Source organism: Myotis brandtii, unplaced genomic scaffold (genome assembly GCF_000412655.1).
Source record: "Myotis brandtii unplaced genomic scaffold, ASM41265v1 scaffold124, whole genome shotgun sequence".
In the NCBI taxonomy this organism is placed as follows: Eukaryota; Metazoa; Chordata; class Mammalia; order Chiroptera; family Vespertilionidae; genus Myotis; species Myotis brandtii.
This window is the reverse complement of record NW_005354334.1, coordinates 565,699-580,138: the sequence shown is the minus strand read 5'-3', so window position 1 is coordinate 580,138 and position 14,440 is coordinate 565,699.

Here is a 14,440-nt window from a genome sequence, read left to right as displayed (position 1 = left end):
GATAGATAGATAAAGTAGATAGATTACATTGACTCAAGCCTCACCCCAATAGCCTGAGAAAATAAGAGGCATAATGTCCAGCCCAACATCTTGCATGGGTGCCCAGTCTCAGGGGCACCCACATGGAGGATAGCAAAGACATTACTGTGCCAACCACCAGGAATAGAAGTCCAGACACTTCTGCCCATTGCATCTTCGTATCAGAGTCACCAAGGAAAATGCAATGCAGTCAAGCACTGCATGGAGCAGTGCATTACCTGCATAGAGAAGAGACAGAGCAAGATCAATTTCTACAGTGGCTGTCAGTAGTCCTGGCCTGTGGGGGTCTCTCTCTCAGCAGCCAGCACAGAACAAGCCTCCCATGTGCACCCACCCCTCTTACTCTGAGGGGAAGGACACCACCCCCTCCCTGTGGAGACAGGTATAGCAGTGAAGTTGGACAAGTGCTCTAAGACACACACCTTAAGCAGAACCAAAGAACACCCACTGAGCAAGAAACAGGGAAAGCTATTCCCACGCCAGGTGATAAGCCTGGTGGAGATTGCTAGACTCTCTTATTTATTTAACTTCCTACTATCTATTTGTTTGTTTTTTTACGCACAGTAACAGTCATGTGATAAAAACTTATAAGACACATAAAGAAGTAAACAAAAATAATTTTACACATGGTCAAGGAGGAAAGATGCAATAATATCAGACTCAGAGGGGGCTCAGATGTTGGAATTTTCTGACAGAGACTTTAAATAACTATGAGAAATATGTTAAATATTTTATAGAAAGGGTTAGAAACTTAAGGGAACAACAGAAAAGAGGTGAAAACTGTTGAAAAGAATCAAATGGCATTCCTAGGGATAAAAAGTATGTGATTTAAATCAGAATTTATTTGGTGAACTAATGTAGTCTTGGCACTGATGAGGAAAGATTTAGTGAACTTGAATCTGTGTCAGTAGAACTTATTAAAATATGAAACCTATGACTATAGATACAAAAAATACTTAATAAAATATAGTGAATCAAATCAAGCAATACATTAAAAGGATAATACCTCATGATCAAGCAGAGTTTATCTCACAAAAATTATTTGTTTAGAACTAACATTTTTTTCCAATTTAATTATCATATTTGGAAAAATATCATAAATTAACCTTAATAGAATCTTTTTTTTTAATATATTTTATTGATTTTTTACAGAGAGGAAGGGAGAGAGATAGAGAGTTAAAAACATCGATGAGAGAGAAACATCGACCAGCTGCCTCCTGCACATCTCCCACTGGAGATGTGCCCGCAACCCAGGTACATGCCCTTGACCAGAATCGAACCTGGGACCTTTCAGTCCGCAGGCCGACGCTCTATCCACTGAGCCAAACTGGTTTCGTCCTTAATAGAATCTTAACAGGCATTTGATAACATGTAGAACCCATTTTTTAAAAATGTATTTTTATTGATTTCAGAAACAAAGGGAGAGGAAGAGAGATAGAAACATCAATGATGAGAAAGAATCAATTGATTGCCTCCTGCACGCCCCACTGGGGATCGAGCCTGCAACTCTGCATGTGCCCTGACTGGGAATTGAATCGTGACCTTTTGGTTCACAGGTTGATGCTCAACCACTGAGCCCTGCTGGCCTGACATGTAGCACCCATTTAATAAAAACTTTCAGCAAATGAGAAATAAAAGGAAACTTCCTCAGTTTGATGGAGGGCATCTATGAAAAACCTAGAGTGAACATCATCCTTATATGTAACATTCGTCACTTTTCCTTTGAGACTGGGAAGAGGGCAAAGAGGTCAACTCTAATCACTATAAGTACAGGTGGGCTGAGGCATTCTTATTTAGGGAAGTCTTGTCCTCTACTTGTCTTCCCCTTCCACCCGCACCCCCCAGGAATTTGAGGATAAATACACCACAGTGATAGCCTCAAACTTCGGTGTCCTTCAAAGTCTCAAGACATCATTCATCTTATTAATTTGGAGTCCACTATATGCTAAGTGCTAGGTGATGGAGAATTATTTATAGTCCTTGCGTTTAAAGAGCATACATATATGTATAGGAGGTAAAATAATAAATTTTCAATAGAGGTGCATAACATGCTACTGCAGAGATAAAAGCATGGGCACATAGGAGGGCATTAACCTTGTCTGGGAAGACGAGGCCAGGGGGAATTAAGGAAAGTCTTCCAGGAGCAGGTGAATATTAACCCTCAGATCTGACTGCTAGCCGGTAGTTTCTTGCTATAATGTCCCAACTTACAAGCACCAAATCTAATGAAGCCAGAAGAATTTCCTAGTGACTCCACATGCAGTTGGCCGTCTTTATTAGCAACAAGACAGAGAAAACATACACTTATTTATTCCCACTTGAGAGCAAGGGCCGGTGAATCCAGCCTCAGCAGAGTCGAGGCTCAATGCTCCACTGCAACATGCTGTTGGATTTTCTTTGAACCTGGGTCTGTGTGTGACAACTCATGCTGATCAGTCCTTCCTGGCCTTGGTCCTACTTTGTCTGAACCATCTGATTTACTCATAATTTTCTGTGTTTACTGTTTCCAATTCATGTATAGAGAGAGGACTAGATAATGGACAGATACTAACACCTTTACATGTTACCACAGTGTGTGGTGGGAAGGAGAGTGGAGAGATGTTCTGACAGAAGGAATTACAAGTGCAAAATTTCAGAGCTAAGAAAAGCACAGCTCTTTGAGGGCACTGCAGGTTCTTCGGAAGGAGTGGATTTTGAAAGGCAAGTGTGGAGGTTGAGGGAAAGGAAAGGGCCAGGCCACGGAAGGATTTAGATCTCACACTGGGGAGATGGAACTTTTCTTTTCTTCAGGCCAATGGAGAGCTGCTGAAGAATTCTAAGAAAGCAATTGCGTCACTGCATAATTTGGATTTTGTTAAAAAAGAAATATTACCCCAGTGACAATGTGAGAAGTGAACTTAAGAGGGCAAGATAGGAGTCTTGGAAACCATTTAGGGAATTGTTACCATAGTGGAGTGCAAAATGATGACGCCATAATTCAAGGTGCTGGTGCTCCGGTGGAGAGGAAAGGACAGATTCGAGAGATTGAATGGGTAGCACTTAGTGGTTAATTGGACACGAGGAGTGACTTAGGATAATTATGTTTTAGCCCTTCCTCCTTCATCGTTCATCAAAGGACATTTTTGTAACGCTGTTACTTTCCTGTGTTTTATAGTTCTTCACCAAAGCGTGCATTTCTCGATTACCTTGTAAAAAGCCTGAAAATGTTCATTCATTTATAATGGTTTTTATTGTCAGTTCCTGAGCGAGAACAAATAAAATCTATCTTTAAACAAACTATCACATTTCTTTCCAGTAAAAAACCCTGGACATAATATGAATATACAAGATACAATTTTTCATCTATTGTAAAAGAGCTTTGTATGTTTATTTCAGGGGAAACTTGAACTAAAAGAAATCTAAAAAAAAGGGAGTATTTTAAATTATTTTATGGTTAACCCTAAATTAACCAGTCTTCGCTTTATATCAATATTTATTGTTGAAATTTCATTAAAATTAAATTAATAATCTCTTGTTTCACTAACTACATCATACCAAACAAAAATTTAATTTTTTAATGAGTCAATGTATTTTTGTACTGTCCAAACATTATTATAAATATCAATGATTAATCATCCTTCAACCCACTCTGTATCCAATAATGGCTTTAATGACTTGATTCATTAAAGCATACCAAAGAAAGAGTAAGACCAAGGTTCTTTAAGAAACGAATAACCTATTAGAGAAAACTAGAGGCCCTGTACTGGAAATTCATGCATGGGAGAGGGGGTTTGTCCCTCAGCCAGGCCTGCACCGTCTCCAAACCAGGACCTTAGGGGGATGTCCGACTGCTCTCCCCTGCTGGCCTGATCCCCATAACTTCTCTTCCCTGCCGGCCTGATCACCCCTAACCACCTCTGCCTCGGCCCTGCCACCATGGCCTGTCCGGAAGGATATCTGGAAGGTCGTCTGAAAGATGTCTGGCCTAATTAGCATATTACCCTTTTATTAGTATAAATAGCATAGTTTCAAGAGGGGAATTTTAGAGTTAGCTTTCAGGAACACTATTGAATTTAGACTGGGGGTAGAGGGGTGGGTATTTTCATTTATGGATGTAGAGGGAGCCAGGGAGCCATACTCCAAAGGCCTTAAGGAAGGGGCATAACCAGTCTGTTCAAGGAACAGCAAGGAGGTAAGCATGATTAGAACTGAGTGAGCAAGAAGAGGTAGAGGGGTAAGGTATGAGAAGTGACCATCTACAGTGGTTTTAAAACCTAATCCCTTAGCCTGGTTGGTGAGGCTCAGTTGGTTGAGCATTGTCCTAGGAACCAGGAGGTCACCGTTCCATTCCTGGTCAGGACACATGCCTGGGTTGTGGGCTCCACCCCTAGTGGGGAGTGTGCAGGAGGCAGCCTATCGATGTTTCTCTCTCATCGATGTTTCTATCTCTCCCTCTCCCTTCCTCTCTCTGAAATCAATAAAAATATATTTTTTTAAAAACTTAAAAGAAAAAAAAAAACAAAAGAAAAAACCACACACCTAATTTACTAATTACTTGACACTCCTCCCATTGAGAGGAGGAGCCTAGGTCCCTCCCCTTGAAGCTAGGCCTGGTGACTGATTGGCCAGTGTAGCTGAAGCTATGCTGTGCAGTCTCTAGGTCCAGGCCATAGGAAGGTGGCACCTTCTCCTTACTGTTTGTTGGTATGCTTGCTCTGGGAACACAGCTGCAAGGCCGTGAGAAGGGCAGGCTGTGTGGAGAGGCTGTTTGGAGTTTCCAGCTCACAGACCACTGTTGGCCAGCGTCAGTTCTCACACTTCTAAGTGAGAGAGTCTGTCAGATGATTCCAGCCCAGCCGCCATCAAATTTAAGTGCATGAGAGAACCTGAGAGAGAGACACCTAGCTGAGCCCAATCAACCCCAGAAACATGAGAGAGAACAATAAAATGACCACTGGTTTTCATCCACTAATGTTGAGGGTGATTTGTAAATAATAGGTAAATAATCTGAACAATGGTTTTAATAACCAGTGAAGCTTTTTAGGCCTGTGTAAAGCTTTGACCCTGAGTGACAGATACTGCCAAATTTGAATTGAATATTGATTTGATTTAAATTATATTTTAAAGGGATCATTATAAGTGTTGATTAGGTAAAACACTATAAAGGGTAAGGGGTGGAAGCAAGGAAATTAGGCCACAATGTAACTGAGGTGTAAGTTCATAGAGTTTTGGTGGCAGTGAAATGGATAAGGAGTGGTCACAGTCAGCATTTATCTTAGGGGAGGAATAACAGCGTTTCCTGAAAACACCTGTGTGGGTGTGGTCTATTTTTATATGCACATTCTCCCAGGGATGATCTATATATATATATTTCAGAGAGAGGAAGGGAGAGGAGAGAGAGAAACATCAAAGATGAGAGAGAATCATTGATCGCTGCCTCCTGCATTCCCCACACTGGGGATTGAGCCTGCAACCCGGGCATGTGCCCTGACCAGGAATCGAACCATGGTCTCCTGGTTCATAGGTCGTCACTCAACCACTGAGGCACACCAGCCAGGCAAGTGATTTTTATTTATGAACATTTTCCTCTTAGTACAGACTAGGGAATATGCATAATGTTTGTCTTATTTCAGTCTATTTATTAGCATATGTGAAGGGAATGTTGGAACAACAGACACTTACTGTTTCTATATATTCTATTTCATTCTACAAAACTTGTCTCACCTGGTCACTGGTGGCCATTTTCACAGCCTTCCTTAAATTTTCACAAATCAGTACTCTCTCTTTCCTCTTTATTTAAAGTAAGATAAGTAAAGATTAGAGAAAGAGTGGACTAGATGTTACCTAGAGCCCACCCAGATGTTTTCAACTGACATCTCTTACTTTGGGAGAGATTTAATGAGGTGGCTACTATTCTCACTGTTACACTGTGAAAAAATGCATTTTAGTGAATCATCTTGTGTTATAAAAAGAAATATATAACTAAGGCCTTTGGGAAACCATGCACATTTTGTAGCAGCTTCCAAATCTGTTACACTCTGGTAAAACTACAGTATGCCAAGTTAGCTACGCATTCAAACTGAGTGTGCTTTCTGGTAATACTTTGTCCCCCCAAAATGATGAAAAGAATGAGTTTAAGAAAAAGGCCCCAGGGGTAAAAAAAAAAAAAGGCCAAAGAAGTAGTGTGAGAAAGTAATATAAGTTAATAGAGAAAGGAAGGGTTCTAGGATTCTGGATGAGAATATCTTTAGGGAGGAAGAGAGTATGAAACTATGAGTTGTCATAAAAAATGTAAATAATGTTGCCCTGTGAGACCAGCTGCTCACAGCTGCCCTCTAACACTGATGGGTGAGCACGTGTCACATCCATTTGATCTCTGTTTGTCTCATTCAGTCTGAAGTCTGAACCATTTCAATAATCATTGACACAACTTCATAGCATGATTTTCCAAAGAAGGGAACCACCAGTCTCCCAGGTAATGCAAATTTTGCTGGATAAGATCTAAAGATTCAGGTCATAAGGCACTAAATACCCGCCAAGTGGAAAGTGCCCTTCACGACCTGTATCTGAAAGCATCACTTATGGAAAATGGGAAAGTAACATTTGACTTTGACTTTGCATTTAAAAATAAGAGGGACTCTATCAGGATTTCTACGAAATTACAAACAGGAGGACATTTTGATGCCTGGTTATAACAGCAGCGGGACCATGTGCAACACCATTTCAGGAGGGGTAAGAAATGAAGCATGAAAACACAGTGGTGGCGCCATCAGAGAGCCACGGGAAGAATCTTGACATTATCACCTAATTAGGCCTCTGGGAAGAGAATGCCTCGTCAAATGCAGATATCCATCTATTATATTCTGAAATAAACCTCTTTATTATTCAAATGCATTTATTCAAATGCATTACTGAACTTTGTGTTGCTGCTTATTAGTTAAGAAAAAGCAAGTGAAGACCATATAGTGGAAGAAATTACTAGAGTTCTAGATCTTTTGCTGTCACTGATGTGTAAACCTGGCAATTCATGACCCATCTGGTCATCAATAAAACTGCAGTTTAAATACCCCTTGCCAGACTCCTCAAGCCCCTGTTTTGTTGTGTGTTTCAGATTGGTTCACCCTGGATTACAGTGGGGAGATGCAGGTGTTGGTTCATGGTTGCATTTGCTTTGCACATGGGCACAGCATCTCTGGGGCCTCCACTCAGGACATCACTGACCTCCTTCTAGAACTCCTCTTCTCTTCGGTATAGCCTGCTGTCTACGTGAGTTAGTGGAGAGGTGCAGGTCCTACTCTTTGTTATGCAGGTCCTTCAAATACAACAAGACCATAACACCAAAATAGCTGGGCCAAAGGGACTGTGTTCCTGAAGGACTCACCTAGGGTGCCTTACAAAGAAAACCATGGTGGAAGAGGGCAAAAGTCAACATTATGCACTAAATGTCTTTTCCTGAGTAAGTACAACACAGGGAGAAAGTACCTTTGTGGAGCGCATTTCCCTTCTTAGCCTGGCTTCCCTCTGGTTCTACAGGACAGTGTGGGTGGGAACTGGGGACGTGACTCTGTGCTCCCAGCCCCTTCAGAAAGAATGGAAATGAGTCTTTCAGGCCCTACGCTTGTGTACTATTGTAAACTGTAGTAATGTTTATCTCTAGAGCTTTTACTTCTAATGGTTACATATGTTGAATCTCCCAAAGCAAGTTTCATTCATTCATTCATTCGTTCAGCTACTCTTTTATTTTCAAGTATTAAAAGAGTCTACTCTCTACCAAGTTAAGATAATAAACAAGTCATGACTGTGATTAGTGCTCTTAAGGAATGGAGATTAGTGAGAATTGCACAGAGAAGGTGTTACTTTAGGTAAGATAATCAAGGTCTCTGAGAGTTTTATCTATGAAATTAAAATAACAATTTATCTACCTTGAAGGTTTTTATTGAAGATTAAACAAGATAATGTGTGAGAAGTAATCACCACTTCCTGACTCATAGTTAGCACTCAATAAATATCAGCAGCCATTATCCATGTTATTTTTATCATTAATTTTCATAGAAGTCTGGCAAGATGGGTAAGGAAGATACTATTTATTCTATTGCTTTTATTTAACAGATGAGAAAATTGTAACTCAGAGTGGTTAAAAGACTTTTCTGTGGCCGCACAACCTCTAAAAGGTAGAGCCAGGAATCAAACCCCAGTCATTTGACTTTTTCCACTGTGCTTTCAGCGCACACTCTCAGATCACCTGAAGCAGCACCTCTTTATCTACCTGTCCATCTCTGCACCTGTCCATCATATCCACTCACTGATCTATCTATCTACTAATATTAGTCAGGGTTCTCCAGAAAGAATGGAGAGAGGGAGAGGGCGAGAGAGAGAGAGAGAGAGAAAGAGATTTTAAGGAATTGGCTCATGTGACTGTGGGGCTGGCAAGTCTGAAATCTGTAAGGCAGGCCAGCAGGCTGGAGCAAGAGTTGATGTTGCAGTCTCAATTCTGCAGGCAGAATGCTTGTACTGTCAGGGACCTCAGTCTTTTCTCTTAAAGCCTTCAACTGACTATATGAGGCCCACCCACACTATGCACAGTGATCTGTTTTTCTCAAAGTCTACTGATTTACCAGTAAATGTTAATCACATCTAAAATTACCTAAACAGCAATATGTAGACTAACATTGCCAAAAAACTGGGCACCCTAGTCTATTCAGGTTGATATAAAAAATTATCTATCTATCTATGCATCTATCTGGGAGGGCATACTACCTTTTGTCATGAGTCTTACATTAAGCTCTTCAATAAAAGGAAGCTCTCTATTAGTTTCAGCTGTGGGCTTGGGGGGTGGAAGCAGACTCAGATTCCTGGCAAGCATTCTTCCATGGATGCCCCTTGATAGAATGCGCCTCTTGTTCTGAATGCCATTATAAATCATATGTTATTTTAGTTACATGCATTACAGTGCACCACTGTTCTGAGTGTCTGATATAACCATTTTTTCTTTTCCTTAAGTTCAGCTGAACAAGCCAAGTGCTTTCTACAAAATGATTTACCACAAACTCATTCTAACCTTACAATATCAAAGAGACCCCAAGAGGAGAAAACTAGCCTTCTCTTGTGTATGTGAGGGTATGGGTTTCATTCTTGGGCATTCATTAAATTATATAAAACAAATATTTTGTGAGTTTGATAAAGAAGTTGGTTGTCAAAATACGGTATCTCAGTTCCACTCATTTCTTTTGTAATAATGCCTAGATATTTATTATAAAGTAATAATCTGCAATGTACACAATGATTTATGCACATAAATATTATTTGGATTTGTTAAAATGAACATGAACCTAATATTTAATAATAGGCATGATGAAAATAGTATGGATGATTTTATTTTGCTTCTTTATATTATCTTTATTAAAATTAGCTTTTATTTCATACTTGTACACTTTTTAAAAATCCTCACTTGAGGATATTTTTCCATTGCTTTTAGATAAAGTGGGAGAGAGGGAGAAGGGGAGGGAGAGAGAAACATCAACCTGTGAGAGACACATCAATTAGTCGCCTCTTGCCTACACCCCAACTGAGGCCAGGAATGAACCTGCAACCCAGACATGTGACCTTGACCGAGAATCAAACCTGAGACCCTTTGGTGGGTGGGCCAATGCTGTAACCACTGAGCAACATGGGCCAAGTGATACCTGTACACTTTTATAATAATAAATATCAGCAAATGTAGTGTGCAAGTGAAAATAAAAGGAAATGGGAAATCCCAATGTACCCTCCTTCTCTGTGGTGAGCGTAAGTGGTATATTTTGTGGCACGTGCTCTCTTTTTTGATGCTGCTTTTTATACACTAATAAAACAAGAAAAACATGGCGAGATGCCCTAACGCAGTTCATAGGCTATCAAACTTTTATAGTTTAATTTAGAGGAGGAATTCTGGAAAAAAAATTTAACTATTTCTCAGTTTCTGTCTCACCTCTAGATCTTCACACCATGAAGCTTCTCTTAAAGTGATGAGTGGAAAAACAAACAGCAAAGGGGCCATCTGAAATACTTTCAATAATAAAGATACATTTAAAAAAGAAACTTGATGAGTGGTTTGTGTGATGCTGGGCATGCTGGAATGCTTGCATCTTCTCTCCCATTCAGCTTGGTCTGCCTCCAAGATCCTGTACAGCCTTGACATCTGCAAGAAGTTCTCTCAGGTACCTCAACCGAGTCGTCTTTTTTTCTCATATTCAGCCCATCATGTGTTTACATTAATTCTAAGGGTTAATCCTCCACTTGAACCCTTGACTCCATTTCCTATCTCTTCCATTAATTGTCCTTTATTTCCATTAATCTGTCCTTCAGATTTACCAGCGGGTCCTTCTCCTTAGCATATACCATACACATGTTCAGACCTCTCACTGGGTACCCTTCCAGCAAGCTCTCCTGCTTCTCCTGGTCTTTCCAGCCCAGCTCACTGTTTCCTCCACTTCCTCTTTCTTTAGGTCACGGAGGTGAAGCTTTCATAATTCTCAGCATGTGCTGACCCTGTACTATAGAAGGTTGTCCATAACCATCTAATTCTCAAATCCAGTTGGCATTTTCAGTATTTTTCTTATGTGACCTTCATGGGGTGATTGAAATTGTTGGTTCACACTACACTGTGAAAAGCTTTTCCATCCTGTCCAGTGTGCTCAGTCGTTAGAGCACGAACCAAAGGATCTCTAGTTCGATTTCGAGTCAAAGACAGATACCTGGATTGCAGGTTGGATCCCTGCTCTGGTCAGGGCACATGCAGGAGGCAACCAATGGATGTGAGAGAGACACACTAATGTTTCTCTCTTTCTCTCCCCCTCCTTCCTTCCCTCCTTTCCACTCTCTCTAAAAATCAATGGACAAAACATCTTTAGGTGAGGAGTCACAAAAAAGAAAAAAAGCTTTTCCTACTCTCTTCTTATTTTTCCCCTACTTTTAAGATTATTCTACATAAGTCTTCTTTATTGGATTCTCTGTCTTTTCCATCTCATTTGGGATTAGTGTTCCACATTTCTTTTCTTGTCTTCAGTTTATTGCATCTACTTTCTTTGAGTGATTTCATCCACTGCCATGGTTTTAACTAGAATCCACATGATGATGACTCTGATGTAAATCATGATGTGATTTTTCTCCTGAGTTCCATGCTAATATTTCTATCCTATGAACATGTACACTTGAATTTTCCACAGATACTTGAAATACCACAGGCTAAAACTAAACTGATTAAAGGCCACTCTTAACCCTCTCTGTATAGTAACAATAAATTGATCATCATTTTGTATTCCATCTTATGGTTGGTAACTTCACCATCTACCTAATTCCTGAGAAAGAATACTCGCATACCTTCAATTTTTCTACTGTTGCTCTCAACCTGCTCCCATCATATTAATTATTAAGTGCTCATTATTATTTAGCAATATTATTGCAATAACCCCCTGCTTATTCATCTCCCTGCTTCTCTTCCATTCCCATCTCACTGTCTTCCATGATAAAGGCAGAGAAGTGTTTTATTTTTAACAATCATCATTATCACTACTCCAAATAACCCTTTATTTGGCTTTCATTGCCTTATAGAGCCCAAGCTCTGTAGGAGGGTACAGGGCCTTCGTTAAACCTTCCATACCTCCAGAAAGGTCATTGGGTTTAGCTGTTGGTTTATGGCTACATACTGTCCTGCTAGTCGTCTGTGCTTTTAATCTATGCGTCCACTACCTTCTGTCCTTCAAACATACTATATTTTGTTCTGTCCATCCAAAATGCACATCCTGTCATGATCTGCCTGTACAATTTCTATTTATTTGTAAATTCCTTCTCAAAAATAACCTTATGCAAAACTGTGGTAGGTAGACAGACATAAGCAGAGCAAGGATGATGGGCCAGGTACAGAAGGCCACCAGGGCGGAAAGCTCCAGGCGCCTGGCAATGGGCAAAACTGGGAAAACAAGGACCTCACCCTCCGGGTAATCTTTCCTCCCCAAGAATATGGCTGGTCATGTAGCATAGACCCTTTGACCTTTCATATCACAGGTCATGAGGCTTGGACCCTCCCCTGACCTTTCCTCCCTTGGCATGTTGCTAATCATGCAGGTTAGACCGTCCTTAGAGGGGGGAACAAACAAAGGGGCCAGAGAATAGCCCTTAAGCATCAAGCTCCCAGGACAATGAGGTTCTGATCTTCATCAAATACATCACAGTGTTGTTTCAGCTCCAGGCCCAGAAAAGCAGGTGAACCAGACAAGCAAAGCCTCAGCTGACCTCAGGACCAGCTGCACTGACTAATGACCCCTGCCCTGGCACCAACCAATCAGTGGAGACCACAACCCTGAAAGGACACACCTGGAGAGGTGATGAATATTAAATTGGGACCCTCCCCTGGGGCCTCCCCTAAAACCCACACCCTTAAAAGCCCTTTGGAGGGAAGAGTCAGTGTGCTCTCCCTCCCTGGAGCTTGCCCATGCCTTCTTCCTCTCCCAATGCGAGATACCATTACCTTCCTCTCTCCTAAGCTCCAGGGGCCCTTCTTTTGCCTCTGTAAGTTGTTTCCTGAACCCATTTCTTCTAAGGCTCACTTCTACCTCTGTGACTTTCTAAATAAACTTTCTCTTACAGTTTGAATCTTGGCTCTGAATTCTTTCCTAGCCAGAACTCAATCAAGTACCTAGGTTGCTGAACCTAAGTCTGGTCTGACCTCACTGGTCTAACACCTGGTGCCGTTCTTGTTGCCACCAACAAAATCTTTCCTGAAACACCCACCCAGAAAGAACTAGTGACTCTCAGATATTTCTGTATTTCTTCATCTTCATCATCTTTTGCAGAATTAATTTTTTCAGTTCCTTTGTCTTTATTACTAAATTGCAAAATGTCTTCCCAACACAATTATAATATTTCTGAAGATAATCTGGTTTTGATTTTTCTCTTGAATACCCTATAAAATTTAGTAGAAGGGTGAACTATAGGTACTGCTCAATGAATATTTAACTCATGGATTTCACAACTCATAAATCCCTTTAGGGGATCACAGGAGTTTGCCTCACAGTTATTTAGATCACTTGTCTATAATTCAGCAAGTACCCACAACAAATAAAGGTCATTGGGTTTCATTGTTGGTTAATGGCTTGGGACTGCCTGCTATTTTCTTATTATCTATCTTAAGGAGGATGAGCTTAGGAAGGCTTTTTTACAAAGGAAAACAAATATGCATTGCATCTTCTGGGGATTTTGAGACTAGCGATTTTTATTTCAAAATGTATGGTTAGCCTCAGGCAAAATAATGAAGTTGGTGGTTTGCTTCGGGGACAATTCCACCCTGCTCTTACAGTATCTTGACCCTTTTCTTTACAGCCTCATTTTCCATTTACATCTCCAGAGTACCTGATGCTCTCTGGGGCTTTGCATAAAAGCCCAACCTTGAAAACTATCTCTGGTTACTATTCTTTCTTGAAACTCTTATTCCTCACACTGTGATTACAGGCTGCTTTTACTGACTAATAGATAAGTGGCTTTAGATATATGAAAGACTAAAAGCCCTTTGATATGTATCAATCACATACACATTTGAATTTTAAAGGGCATCTCTGGGGACCTATGGTTCTTAATTGTATCTTTCTAATGGTGAAATTTCAGTTGTTTGGGGCAGGAGGGAGGGTGGCACTAAGGCATCCTGGCACAAAGGTAGCTGGATATTCTCTTAGTCTTACAGTACTTATCTGAATAGGTACTGGAAGCTGGCAAAATTGAAGATTAAGTGTACAGTCCTCCACAAGATGATCCAGCCAAAAGAGAGACTCATAGCACAAATTCTGAGAAACTTCCAAATGCAAAGTTTTAAGGGATGTGTTACCCTCTCAGAATCAAAGTGTGACAGCACTCAGGATATTGCTACCCAGGAGAGTCCAGCAAGCTGTGGTGTCCAAAGTCTTTACTGTGTCTTCATTATGTGGATGTGAATGGTTAAAACATTGGTTATGTGGTTGAACTCAATGTCCATCCTCCCTATCTTCTCTGAGGTGGGACTAGCACTCTAATCACATGATCGGTCTTTCTGGCATGGTCAGGTCCTATTTTGAGTCATTGTTACCATAAACTATCAAATGTGGTCCACAGGAACACCCTGAATAACAAAGATATTCCTAACACTTGGAAAATTCCAAGGGTTAGGAGGTTATTTCCTAAGAACTGGGGACAAAGGCCAAACAAATCCTTTATTATACAACTAGAGGCCTGATGCATGAAATTCATGGAAGAGTAGGCCTTCCTTCCACTGGCTTCCTTCTGGCACCCAGGACCAAGGCTTCCCTCGCAGCCTGGCCTTCATCTGGAAGGTCGTCTGGTTTAATTAGCATATTATACTTTTATTATTATAGACTAGAGGCCCAGTGCATGAATTCATGCATGGGTGGGGTCCCTCAGC